Below are 13,085 nucleotides of genomic sequence, written 5' to 3' on the forward strand. Positions count from 1 at the left end.
TTTTTTCCTTTTCTTTGGAATTTCTAACACTCCAGTGCCCTTCTCCACTGCTGAGCACAGAGCTGGCGCTCAAACCACCGTCATCCACAGCAATACCAAATCCTTTTCTTCAGGGCAATATGCTTGCCTGGAGGTCATCTTTCTGTCTTTATTGTTAGGGATGTGTATTTTGTGATGTGCATTACTTTGTGTGTCATCAATGATTCCATCTGCCATCTTCACAGTTCTGCATTATCGCAAGGTTTCTCCATGACACTTCATGGTTAAATTACGTTTGTTTTTATGACCCTACATAACATGTTATTCACACTCTGCTGCCTTGCTATCACCTCCTCCTTGTTGGGGAACCACTACCACTGCAAAAACTGTCTCTTCCCTCACAACCTGTTTCTTATCTCTTAATCACTCATTAAGCTTCAAAAAACTTCCCCCTAATCCAATGGCAGCTGAGTTTCTGTAAGAATCTTTCATGGGACAGCCTTTGCCAAAAGCTTTTAAAGGAAGCCAAGTACAAAATATCAAGTAAATCACCCACATCAACGTGATCACTGATTCCTTCAAAGCCTCTTAGTAGGCTTTTCAGACATGACCTCCCCCTGCAAAAGCCATGGCCATGTTGCTCATCCCTCTGCTTTATGCCATCAGTTATGTAGGATCTAGACAAGAAGGGGTGGATGCAGCTTACAGAGTAAGATACTTACTAAAATAGCTTTGGTATCCTTTCAAAGTCAGTGGAGAGCTACTGAATGGTCTTTAAAGTGGAGCTCTGCAGCTCAGATAGTGCAAACACACCCCCCCAATACAGCACACAGCTCAGGGTCATCTCCAGACAAGTTTCAAGTGTCTCCAGAGATGCAGATTCCTCTGCATCCTCTCTGTTAAAAGTATCTTTTCAAGACCTAACTGAAGTTTCCCTTGATGCAGACTGATTACTAATCAGCTTCCCAAAAGGACGCACCTACAATTGAACAGATAAATCTCTCTCTAGGCTGCACCAACAAGGTTGTAATTTGCTGTAGTGGACACTTGGCCATGTAGCGCACATGGAAGCATTTATATTTAAGTGTCTTAATCCATGAGCTGAATCCTATCCTCTGGGCAGGATTCAGTGCTTGTTTGTCACTGCAGAGGCTGTGAGTATCCTGCCTAGCCTCTGGCACTCATGCCACATGGCTGGGACCAGTCTTGTGTTTTCTTTGCCAGGCCTGTGCTGGTGGCTTAAATCTCCTGAGGTGCCTCACATGACTTTGGATACCTATATTCAGGGAACTGACTCCCACATCGTGTGCCTACTAGTTGGATTCTATAGCTTCTACCAAAATTCAAGGTATGGGAGGGAATTTCACAGGGCAGTAGTGTCCCAGGTGTAACCCGCCACTCCCAAATGGGCAGCACCGTTTGAAACCCCTCATTATGCCAGTCTGAACATCTATCGGTACTGGATTCCAGGTAGGGCTATAACTTCAGCAGCAGATAGCATTGCTTGAGCATACGCCAAGCCTGGGCAGGAGGTGCTGCGGTGACCACAGCAGGGCATATCTGGAGAGCAGCCTTGGTGCTGGGTAGTGCTTAGTGGTTTTGTGTGCCTTGCAGCCAGTGACACTATTGTGTGGGAGAATAGGCACTGTTGCTTTCCAGCACAAGAGGGGAAAAAAGTGAAAAGTGGCCAAAAACATGGTATTTAGACTTTTGAGTTCATGTAAAAAAAAAACCTAGTGAACAGCAGTGTTCTAGTAGCACTTGTTTCTAAATGTGGCATCCATTTCCTTCACGCAGGAAATCTGCTCCATTTTCCAGCAGATTTCATTTGTGTTGTCCAAGTCAGAAATGTTTGTTCCTGCGCACGGATATTACGATAGAGTGAGAATGAGCAAGACCAGTTCTTGCGGTGTTACTGATGCTACACCTAATCTGTTGGGCAGAAGCCAAAGTGGACCCACAGCTTTGCAATCCTGATAAAAGCATTGACAAGGCTGAAAAGAAGCTCTTGTAAGTGGCTGAAGGGGAAAAACAAACCACCACTTTTTCCAGAATTACCTTTTGATTATTTATAGACTTGTTTCCATGAACAGGAATACACATGTCTTTTTGAAAAGGGAGGTTAATTTAACATCTGGTGTGTTTAGCCATGCATGGTTGAAGGAGCTGGGTAAGTGACCTGACTCGGAGATGTTCCTTACAGAACAGAAGGTCTTTAGCATTGATTTTTTTTTATCTGTTCTACTGCTCATTCTGAGAGCCTGCATTTTTATTTTTTTAAAAAAATAAGGTATTATAGAAGGTGAAGTAACAAGTTGGGATCTATTAAGATTAGTCTGAAATGAATTGCAGTTCTGCCCATTGCATGCACTTCCATTGTAAGGACCCACAAAACAGGCAACCAGACCAAGTTGTGCTCCTAAGCAGTTAGATAGGATCTGGCATTCTGTACAGCTGTAGCACTGAATGCTGAGCCCTTTGGAGAAACCCTTAAGTTATGTCTGTTATGTTAAATCACCTTCTTTCTATTTTTCATGCAGCTGAGGGAGTAAAGACACTATAACAACATGATGAGATAATGAGATGACTTGGGAAAGAAAATATTTTTGATGCACTGCTGGTTCGTACACTTTCAAGTATTTTGTTCTGAAAGATTTGTTACAGCTGTGCTTGCTGAAACAGACTCCATCCCATGTCTTGCCTGGAATCTCAGTTGTGCCAAATTCCTTCCCTGATTGACTTCCACCTCCCTTATCCCCCATGGCCGAGATGCCAAATAGAGATGGACATGGTTTGTAGGCTGGTGCTCCTCTGACATGAGAGTATATGGCATAAGAATAGAAATCTTGAAGATAAGCCTGCTGTTAACACGCTCTCTGCATGAAAGGTGTGGGTCCTTGCTCTAGAGCAGAGTGGTTACAGCAGTAGCCCTGTATTGTCACATTCACCAAGGAACGGGATGGATGGACACCTTTGTAGTGATCTGCCAGTATTGTCATCTCACTGCTTGGACATGTTCCAGTCTCTAATAATCTTGTTCTTCTCAGTGAGGAAAAAACCCGTAACTTTTGTCGGTGTTGTGGGTATTTACCCTGGGAGACCTTCCCAGCATTGCCTTTTCTGCATCCACCCAAACTTGCTTTTCTGAAAGTAGCCAACACAACACCTGATGTGCACAAAACCACATAAATGTTCACAAGGCTTCTTTTTAGCAGTATGCTGGCTTGTAAAAGCTTTTGCAATTTTCCTTGGTGAATTCCAGCCCTGCAAAAGCAGGACTTATGTAAATGGCAGGCACAAACAGCCCTGCCATGCATAACCAATGCTTCCCCCCCCCCCCCATCCTAAAGCAGACTCCTGCACCTATATATACAAGTCTAGCTGGGTCTGACCCGTATGTGTCACTGAGACAATTTTGAAAGGTTTGTTCTGAATAGCTGGCTGATGCTGCATTTGTTACACTACTTCTAATGTATGTCAATGAATTATCAATTTAGTGCTGGCTGAAAATGCCATTACAGCTTTTACTTTTGGCATCTGTGAAAGCTTATTTAATATTATGAAGTTTAAGTCGGGGGAAAGTAATTTAATTAGCTGTCTGAGTTACCCTTTAATATACAGTGAGATATGAAGGGTTAGGCAAGAGGGAAAGGAAGCACCACGATCTTGATATGCTTCTCCTGCCCGTACCCAGGACCAGGGAATGCCTGATGCCTCAGTGCGGGTTAGACCTCCCAGGAGAGAGCAGATAACAGTGTGGCAGTGTACCACTAACATATTTTGATAAACCCTCTAAGTATTCACTTCTACACACACTTTCCTCTCCTGGTCCCATCTGCTCCCAACTGCTCAGTCTCTAATGTAGGCATAGAGGGTGGGATTTGCTTTCCCTAATCCAACCAGCTAAAAATTAAGTGGAAGTCCCAGCTAATCCTTTCAGCTTCCTCCCAGGTCAGCAGAGAGAAGCAGCGGTACAGTATTTAGCCCAGAATTGTTTGGGGCTGAAAGTGGAAAAATACTGTTTCCAGTGGAAAATACAGGCTGGGTGTTAGGTAGGCAGGACATTACTGAAATAGCATCTCTTGCAGAAAGGGAAGCATCACAAGATTTGGAAGGACTCCCACCTGGCTGTGGGCTTTGGGTCTCCCCTGAAAGTTGCCATTCCCCAGCGTGCCTGGGGTACTGGTCAGGGAAACTGCATCCCTCATGGGAGTGCTGGGCTACTGACAGACAACTGCTAGACCCAGCTCCCACAGACCCTCTGTGATGCACCAGGAGGGCTGCAACACACAGCTGAGAGCAAGGATTGCCCATGCCTAGGCTAAGTTTGTGTGAGGATTATGAAGAACAGACATTCTGAAGTTGCATAGGAAAAAAAAAATACTTTTGTGGGGTTTTTTTAGCCAGAGACTATAAAAACAATACCAGACTGTATTCCAGCTCTTAGAGCTGTCCCACGTGCTGGGGCACAGGTTTACTTCTCTGCTGTATTCAAACTTATGTTTGCCAGATACTCATGATGGGAGTGCAGGTGGTGAGCTGGATGCCCAGGGTCCTGAGCCAGATCTGTGAAGCTGCCCTGGCATGGTGTGAAATGGCTCAGAGAACGGTGGGGATGGAAGGCAGCCTGTCTAATAAAGTTCAAAGCCACCTGACTGATGTTGTGGCCAGGTGGATTAGCTCCCTGTCCACACCAGAGATGCAGAATCACATCCTGGCCCAACAGCAACCGAAGTCCAGAGTCCAGCCTTCTTTTGACCATGTTCTGGCCAGAATTTCACCTTTGTTTGACCTTTAGTTGAAGGACTGGGGAGGCCATCCCACTTGGTTTGCGGAGCTTTTTGCACTGTAACGAAGTAACAGCTCTTGATCTGAGAGAGGACAAATGGGGGGGGGGGGGGGGGGGGGTGTCATAGCACACTGTGGTCCCTCCTGACCTTAAAGGCTCTGAGACAGGGCAGCAGCCCTCAAGCAGAGCAGTGTCCAAGCTAAGTGATGACCTTCCCGCTTATAGCGCCAAGCACAGGAGGAAGGAGAGACCAGCACCAATGAAGCCGAGCAGGGATTTCTTTCCCTGCCTCTCCTCGGCATGAGATATGCTGATAATGGCATCATTTTGTGAATGACAAGATTTTCTCCCTCTAGAGAGAGGGGCATAAATTCATTAGCCAAATGAAGGGCTTGGAGGTGAATCATGGCAGGCCTGGTAATCTGATAAAAAGAAATGTTTCCTTATTAAAATACAAATGGAAAGTTTTATTATTGTTATTTAAAAACCCTGTCTTCTCCAGCGAAAGGCCAGCAGATAAAGGATGTGGTACAGATCACTTCTGTTGGCTATAGGAAAAAGTGAGCTATGGAAAGGAGGGGACAAAACAGGTTTGCACTTTTCACCTGGCTGGTCTGGAGACTTTATTGCTCCTGATCCTTATTGCTCCTATTCCTTATGTCTTTTCTCCTTCCTGTCTGCCAGGCTACTGTAATCTGGTCTCCTTTCCTCCCGTATCTGAGTTAACATCAATAGCTCTGCTGTCTCTGAACACCTTCTGGCACTTGAAGGGCAACAAAATGAGTTTTTAGTGCCTTGTTAACTTTCTTCCTGATATCTTTTTTTTTTTAAGCTTTGCTTATTTTTTTAAAAGGCATTTTGCTGGAGCGTTGCAAGTAATAGGACTGAATCTGTGACTTTTGACTGCAAATTTATGTTAACTTCTCTGCTAACACAGTGAGTCTTCCCACTGTGGACCATACCTTGCCTACAGATGTTTATCTGTGCAACTATCTCTGGAGCTGTGAGATATATCACAGCTCTATATATCTATATATACATAAATAACGACGGGGCAGGGAATAAGAGCACAGCTATGTGGACAGCCAACAGATGGATAAGTGTACCTCCAGACATTTGTACTGGATAAAATAGTGTCACAGCACTCCTACCAGGCACATGTTCGCTTGCTCATGGGTGGGCATCTATAGCTTTCGGTGTAGGAGATGTCCACCCCTTCGCTACCATCTTGGCTCTGCTAGGAGCTGGGAGTCATTTTGCTGATACTGGTGTCCCTGCACTTGGTTGGCAGCAGTGCTTCTCCCAGCAGTTCCCTCCACTGACTGCACCAACACAAGGTGGTTCTAACTGGTTGGAAACTGCAAACCTGATAGCCTTCCAGTAAGCTTTCTTTCATTGTAGCTGTGATTTTTGATGTGTTTAATAAAAGGGAGGTGTTTAGGGACAAATTTCTAAGGAGACAGTCAGATTTGGGCTCCTAATGGAACACCAAGGATAAATACTTTCATTATGCCACCTATAAAATAGGGATGGTGATGTTCATTTTCATTGAGTACGGGAATGTGCATGTAGATAATGGCAGTCTGCAGTTGATGCTTCTCCATCCCTTGTGTGGCTCTACAGAGTGGCTCAAGGTGCAAAATACGAAGTAGAGATACCCGAGTTGCTGTAAGGATGCCCAGAGTTAATTTAAGGTGTAATTGGAAAATTTGAAATTGGATTTTTTGAAAAAAACCTGAAGATGTCCACCTTCAAACTAGCTTGAGAGTCAGCAGCAAAACTGACAGATTTCTACTGAAAAAAAACCAATATTTGGTGAAAAAAAGATGGAAAAAATTTCACTGAAAATTTGCTCTTCATGACCCTCTACTTCAAAGGACCCTTTTCTGAGACTTTGTTACTCCAGACCGAGACTTTAGCCCAGTCCCTGCAGCTTCTGGCTTGAATAGGAAACTCTTCATTTTCATTTTCAGTTTTCACTGCATAAAAAAAATCAGGCTGGATTCTGTGCATTTCCCACCTGCTGGGTTCTGAGGGGAAAAAAATTTCCATCTACTATGTCCAGAAACATTTAATCATAAAATCACCTCAGCTTTTGAGGAGCTTCATGGCTGCAGGGACAGTCACAAATACTTTGCCTACTATTACCCTTAAAGACAAAAACCAGAAGGTAATTCAGAATCCAAATGGGTGTTCAAAAAGTTGTGATAGGCATCATTTTAATTATCCATATCCTTGGGACTTCAGTCCCAATGGTTCCATGCCTGGGGGCTGACGTATTCCCTGGGTTCCCTGTCCCACATCTGAGGATCTTGTGCCACCTGCCATGTCCTGACAGGACAGCAGTGGGCATTAAGCACACCAGAGAGCTGCTCACATCCACAGCTGGCTGTCGGGAGGACCATACCCCAGGCAGGGTGTGAATTAGTTTTTCTCATAGCATCTGCTGCAGGAGGGTCACAGGGTGGTTGTCCCTGAAGGGGCTCGTGCCCCCCAGTGCTGTGGCTTCACCATGAATGCAACAGGGAGGGGGGAGGGGTACTCTCTATGCCATCTTCCTTTTACCAGATTGCCTGTGAGACATGTCTACTGATTATTTCCCTCTTTCTTTCTGAATGTTTAATAGAAGGTTAGGATTCACTGCAGTACGTGCTGCCGCTGGAGCAGGCAGGACGAAGAGCTGCTTTACTCCAGACCCAGTCCTGACACCACCTAGCCCCACGGGAGGGGCGATAAGTGTTCTACTCACACAGCCACACAGTACAAGAGGGCTGGCCTCTGCCCCCATGCAGGTTTGGGATATCGGACTCTTTTTCCCTTGCCAGCCTTTGCCTGCCCTGGCTGCTTGCCCAAAGCCCACATGCTCAAACCTGGCTGTGTATGTAGGGTCATCCTTCCCCGTGCTCGTGGGCAGCGTGTGCTTGCACATGCTAATGCCTTGCAGTCAACACTTGGAAAGTCGCCCCTGCCAGCTCCAGGGACTGAAGTTCTTCATCTGCAGCACAGGGATGGGAGCACTTTTATTAAGGCTGAAAGGACATCGCCCTGCCTCTGAAGGTGATCCACTCTCCTTCAGCCCTCACCAGGCTAATGCTGCAGGTGCCATGGGAGGTGTTTGCACTGGCTTCTTCATGTGTCTAAATTACAGGCCTGAATTAGCAGCTTGGAGTTATTAGCGCATCAGTGGCTGGAGGTAAATGCGGGAGCCGGGGGCTAAGCAAACCTGCTCCTGTTGCTGCAGCGGGAGCTGAGATTTCACCTGCAGCATTTAACAGAGACACCAAATTTTGTGTGAATGCTGCCCCTCTCTTAGAGAGAGGTGAGCCTTGGCATGTCCCTGCCAGTCCCCTGACCAGGTCACATTGGCTTCGCTGGCCTCAGTCCCTCCCTGGGGAGTGCAGGGGCAAGGTGAGTGGGAGAATGAATAATTTCCACAGATTCGGTTAGGAGCTTTCAGACAAATTGCTAAGACATATCAAATGTACATGATGGAAGACTAAAAGGTGAAACTCTGAAAACATAAAATTATTCTTGCTTTTAGCTCCCCTGGGCCTTCTCCAGTGAATGCTTGACTTGGCTTTTCCATATACTGCTACTGGTTTCAGGAATGATGTTCACAGCATGTTGTATGGAATTGGGTCCTTATTTTATCCATCTGCATTTCTCCTCTAATTTATTGACTTCTCCAGTTCTGATGATTAGGTCAGGCGGTGTCACATGCTTCAAGTACCAAGGCCAATTAACACTCTTTCTGGGTGACCAGGATTGCTGATCGATTAAGCTGTTCTGTCCCACTGAGATTCCTTGCTGTTGCAAAGACAGACGCATGGTCATATAAAATACATTGAAATAGAATTAATGAAAGGGCAGGCCTGAATGACAGCCAAAATGTTTTGGGTTTTTTTATTTCTGGAAGGAACCCAAGGAGGGGTTTCTTTGACTTCTCTTCCCAGCACCTGGAAAGAAATAACAGCTGTTATTAAAAAGAAAGCCTTTTGGGGAGGGGGGAGGAACTTGGTTCAGCAAAATGGATAGAACCAGCTAAAATAGCCTCTGAACCAAATATCCCTCTTCCTTCCAGAAAATGTTGAAAGTAGGAAATCATATCAATAATCAAAGTGATGCTTCTTCAAAAAGGTATCCACATTTTGCATACTCCACCTATCCAGAAAAGATGCACTTTTAAACAGTATTCTGAAGCTGTACAGCTCACGCTCCTCAATTTTTCAACACAGAAAATGAAATTAACTGGGTATAAGCATGTACATGACTCTGAAGAGCTGTGCTGCCAACATTTCTTTCTGGAAACCCAACTACAAGATGGACCCCAGCTTGCATGATGCTATGAGGCACAAGAGTCTGCTGGATCCCTTTGTAATGGGGGTTTTGCCTCTGGTGACTCAGCCCACATGCTACTGTCTCTTTCTGAAACTGTACCACACCAGCCTGACCAAGCCCCAGAGATGTCCCTTGGGCATCAATCCAATTTATTGTCACTCACAGCTGGAATAGCCAAAAAGCAATCCATATCACTGCATAAAAAGCAAACTCTCCTCATTTTCCTGACTAAATACAGCTTTAAAAGAGCACTGGGCAGTTGAAAAGCCAACACTTCAATGCAAGTGAAACTTGAGTGAATAGCCCCACTAACTTCTAGTCTGCATCAGAATCACGGAATTGTAGCATAGTTTGGGTTGGAAGGGACTTTTAAAGGCCATCTAGTCCATCCCCCCTGCAATGAGCAGGGACATCTTCAACTAGGTCAGGCTGTTCAGAGACTCGTCCAGCCTGGCCTTGAATGTTTCTGGGGATGAGGCATCTATCACCTCTCTGGGAAACCTGTTTCAGTGTTTCTCCACCTGCACTGTAAAATATTTCTTCCTTATATGTAGTCTAAATCTACCCTCTTTTAGTTTAAAACCATTACCCCTTATCTTATCACAACAGGTCCTACTAAAAGGTCTGTCCTCATCTTTCTTACAAGACCCCCTTTGAGTACTGAAAGGCTGAGATCAAGTCTCCCCGGAGTCTTCTCTTCTCTAGGATGAACAACCCCAACTTTCGCAGCCTCTTAGCCTCTCTTAGGAGAGGCGTTCCACTCCTCTGATAATTTTTGTGGCACTCCTCTGGACCGGTTCCAACAGGTCCTTGTCTTTCCTCTGCTGCGGGCTCCAGAGCTGAACTCTGCACTCCAGGTGGGGTCTTGGAACAGCAAGTAGAGGGGCAGAATCACCTTCCTCGACCTACTGGCCACACTTCTTCTGATGCAGCCCAGGATACATCTGGCCTTCTGGGCTGTGAATGCACATTGCCAGCTCATGTCCAGCTTTTCATCTACCAGTACCCTCAAGTCCTTCTTGTCAGGGCTGCTGTCGAATTCTTCACCTCCCAGCCTGTATTGATATTGGGGGCATGCCCCGATCCAGTTGCAGGACCTTGTGCTTGGCCTTGTTGAACCTCATGAGGTTCCCATGGGCCCGTTTCTCGAGCTTGTCCAGGTGCCTCTGGATGGCATCCTGTCCCTCAGGCTTGCCAGCTGCACCCCTCAGCTTGGTTTCATTTGCAAGCTTGCTGAGTGTACACTTGATCCCACTGTCTATGTCACTGATGAAGATATTGAACAGTACTAGTGTCAACATGGACCCCAGAGGGACAGCACTGTCACTGATATCCATCTCGACATTGAGGTGTTGACTACTATCCTCTAGATGGGACCATCCAACCAATTCCTCATCCACCAAACAGTCTTTCCCTCAAACCCACATCTCTTCAATTTAGAGTGAAGGATGCTGAGGGAGACCGTGTCAAAGGTCTTTACAGAAGTCCAAATAGATGACATCCATAGCTCTTCCCTTGTCCACTGATGTAGTCATTCCACCTTAGAAGTCCACTAAGTTGGTCAGGCAGGATTTGTTCTTGGTGAAACCATGCTGGCTCTGTCGAATCACCTCCCTGTCCTCCATGTGCCCTAGCATAGCTTCTAGGAGGATCTGTTCCATGATCTTCCCAGGCACAGAGGTGAGGCTGTGTCATGGTTTAGTGCTTGTCGGCAGCTAAACCCCACAGAGCCACTTGCTTGCTCCCCCCAGTGGGATGGGGGAGAAAACTGGAAGGGTAGAAGTGAGAGAATTCATGGGTTGAGATAAACACAGTTTAATAGGTAGAGCAAAAGCCACGCATGCAAGCAAAGCAAGGAATTCATTCACTGCTTCCCACGGGCCAGCAGGTGTCTGGCCATCTCCAGGAAAGCCGGGATCCATCACGCGTAACGGTTACTCGGGAAGACAAACACCATAATGCTGAATGTCACCCCTTTCCTTCTTCTTGCCTCAGCTTATATACTCAGCATGACACCATATGGTATGGAATATCCCTTTGGCTGGTCCAGGTCACCTGTCCTGGCTGTGTCCCCTCCCAGTTTCCCGTGCCCCTCCAGCCCTCTCGCTGGCAGGGCCTGAAAAACTGGAAAGTCCTTGACTTAGCAGCAACATTACCGGGCAACAACCAAAAACATCAGTGTGCTATCAACATCGTTCTCACGCCAAATCCCGAACACAGCTCTGCACCAGCTACTAAGAAGAAAATTAACCCTTTCCCAGCTGAAACCCGGACAGGTGAGAGGCAGAGGAGGCCGTGACGCTGTGTAAGCACTGCTCAGAAATAACTAAAGCATCCCTGTATTGTCAACACTGTTTTCAGCACAAATCCAAACCATAGCCCCATACTAGCTACCATGAAGAAATTTAACTCTGTCCCAGCCAAAACCAGCATGAGCTGACAGGTCAGTAGTTCCCAGTGTCCTCCTTTCTACCCTTATTAAAAAGGAGTGCAACGTTTCCCTTTTTCCTGTCACCAGGCACTTCACTGCCATGACTTTTCAGATATCACTGTGGCTTGGCAACTGCATCAGCCAGGTCACTCAGGGCTCTGGGGATGCATCTCATCAGGTCCCACAGACATGTATATTCAGGTTCATCAGGTGGTCACAGGCCTGATCTTCTCCAGCAGTGGGAGGGACTTTGTTCCCCCAGTCCCTGCCTTGTGGTCCATCCACTAGAGAGGTGTGGGAAGAAACGTTGCCAGTGAAGACTGAGGCAAAAAAAGCCCAGATTTCTCGTGTGTTGTGAGTCACCCCAGCAGAGCAGGGCCAGAGCCATGGGGGAGAGGGAAGCTGAACCACGGGATGACAGCAGCTTTTATCAGCTTTTTCAGGTAGCTGGAGCCTCAGACCTCCAAGAGAAGCTCAGCATAGGCACTCTACCACATTCACATTAAATAATGCTTGACTTCCTATTTTCTTTTTTGTAAACTGCCAAGAGATACTTCTCTGACACTAATGTGAGCCGAGCTGGTACTGAGGTTTACAGACTCTGAATAAAAACATTCAGTGAGAGTGCAGTCAAAAATGAGGCTTGGGAAAGGCAGAGCAGAGCCAGAGTAAAAGGTGGGCAGAGGCTCCTTCCTCCAGAGCAGGGTTCTGGGAGCACCAGGGTGGAAAAACACAACACACGACATTTGCATTTACCTTTTTGTTGAAAAGTGTTATTTACACTGTTAGCACCACTCGGATGCAACAGCCCCACGCAGCACGTTGTGAAAACAGGATTGCATTGTCTCCAGACTTTCTCTTGGATATGTGGACCGTTTCCCTTGCGATCTATACCTTCTAACTCCTTGGCTTGGATGGTCTCTGCTGCCAGTCAATTCATCAGCTTTCTGCAAAAAGAGAGTAATTTTGGAAAGCTGAAACATGGTCTTAATTAACATCCTATTGTGGTTAATCTGTTTTACCAATCCCTTAATACAGAGAATCAATAGGTAGAGACATCAAAGTTGATGAGTTCCCTCATAGGAAAAGAAAAATCCATAAAACATAGATGGTTACACTTCTCAAAGCTGCAAATTAAAAACAATGAGTTCCACTAAACCTTACCCCAAGGTGAAAATTGCTGGTGTTTTAACCCAGTATACGGCTTGCTCCTGGGCCAGAATTGTTATTCAGCCCTTTGAGCTGCAGGAGGATTGTGACAATTGCCTTCCTAACTGTCCTAGCCTGAATGGCACCTCAGTGCATAACTTGGTGGATTTGCAAAAATAATAATATCTTTCCTACTACAGACCATCCAATTGTAAGTGGCTGTGGTAATTATCTGAATACAGTAATAGAAACATTCAGTCTTTCAGACTTGTTGATAAAATTTACCAGGCATGGTAGACTGGCCTTACCTGACTTTTACTGTAATTGATTAAAGTCAAATGAGAATCATAAGGTACTTACCTTTCAAAAAGTTCTCTGCCATGAAGTATATATTTTTCA

This window comes from Falco peregrinus, chromosome 5 (genome assembly GCF_023634155.1).
Source record: "Falco peregrinus isolate bFalPer1 chromosome 5, bFalPer1.pri, whole genome shotgun sequence".
In the NCBI taxonomy this organism is placed as follows: Eukaryota; Metazoa; Chordata; class Aves; order Falconiformes; family Falconidae; genus Falco; species Falco peregrinus.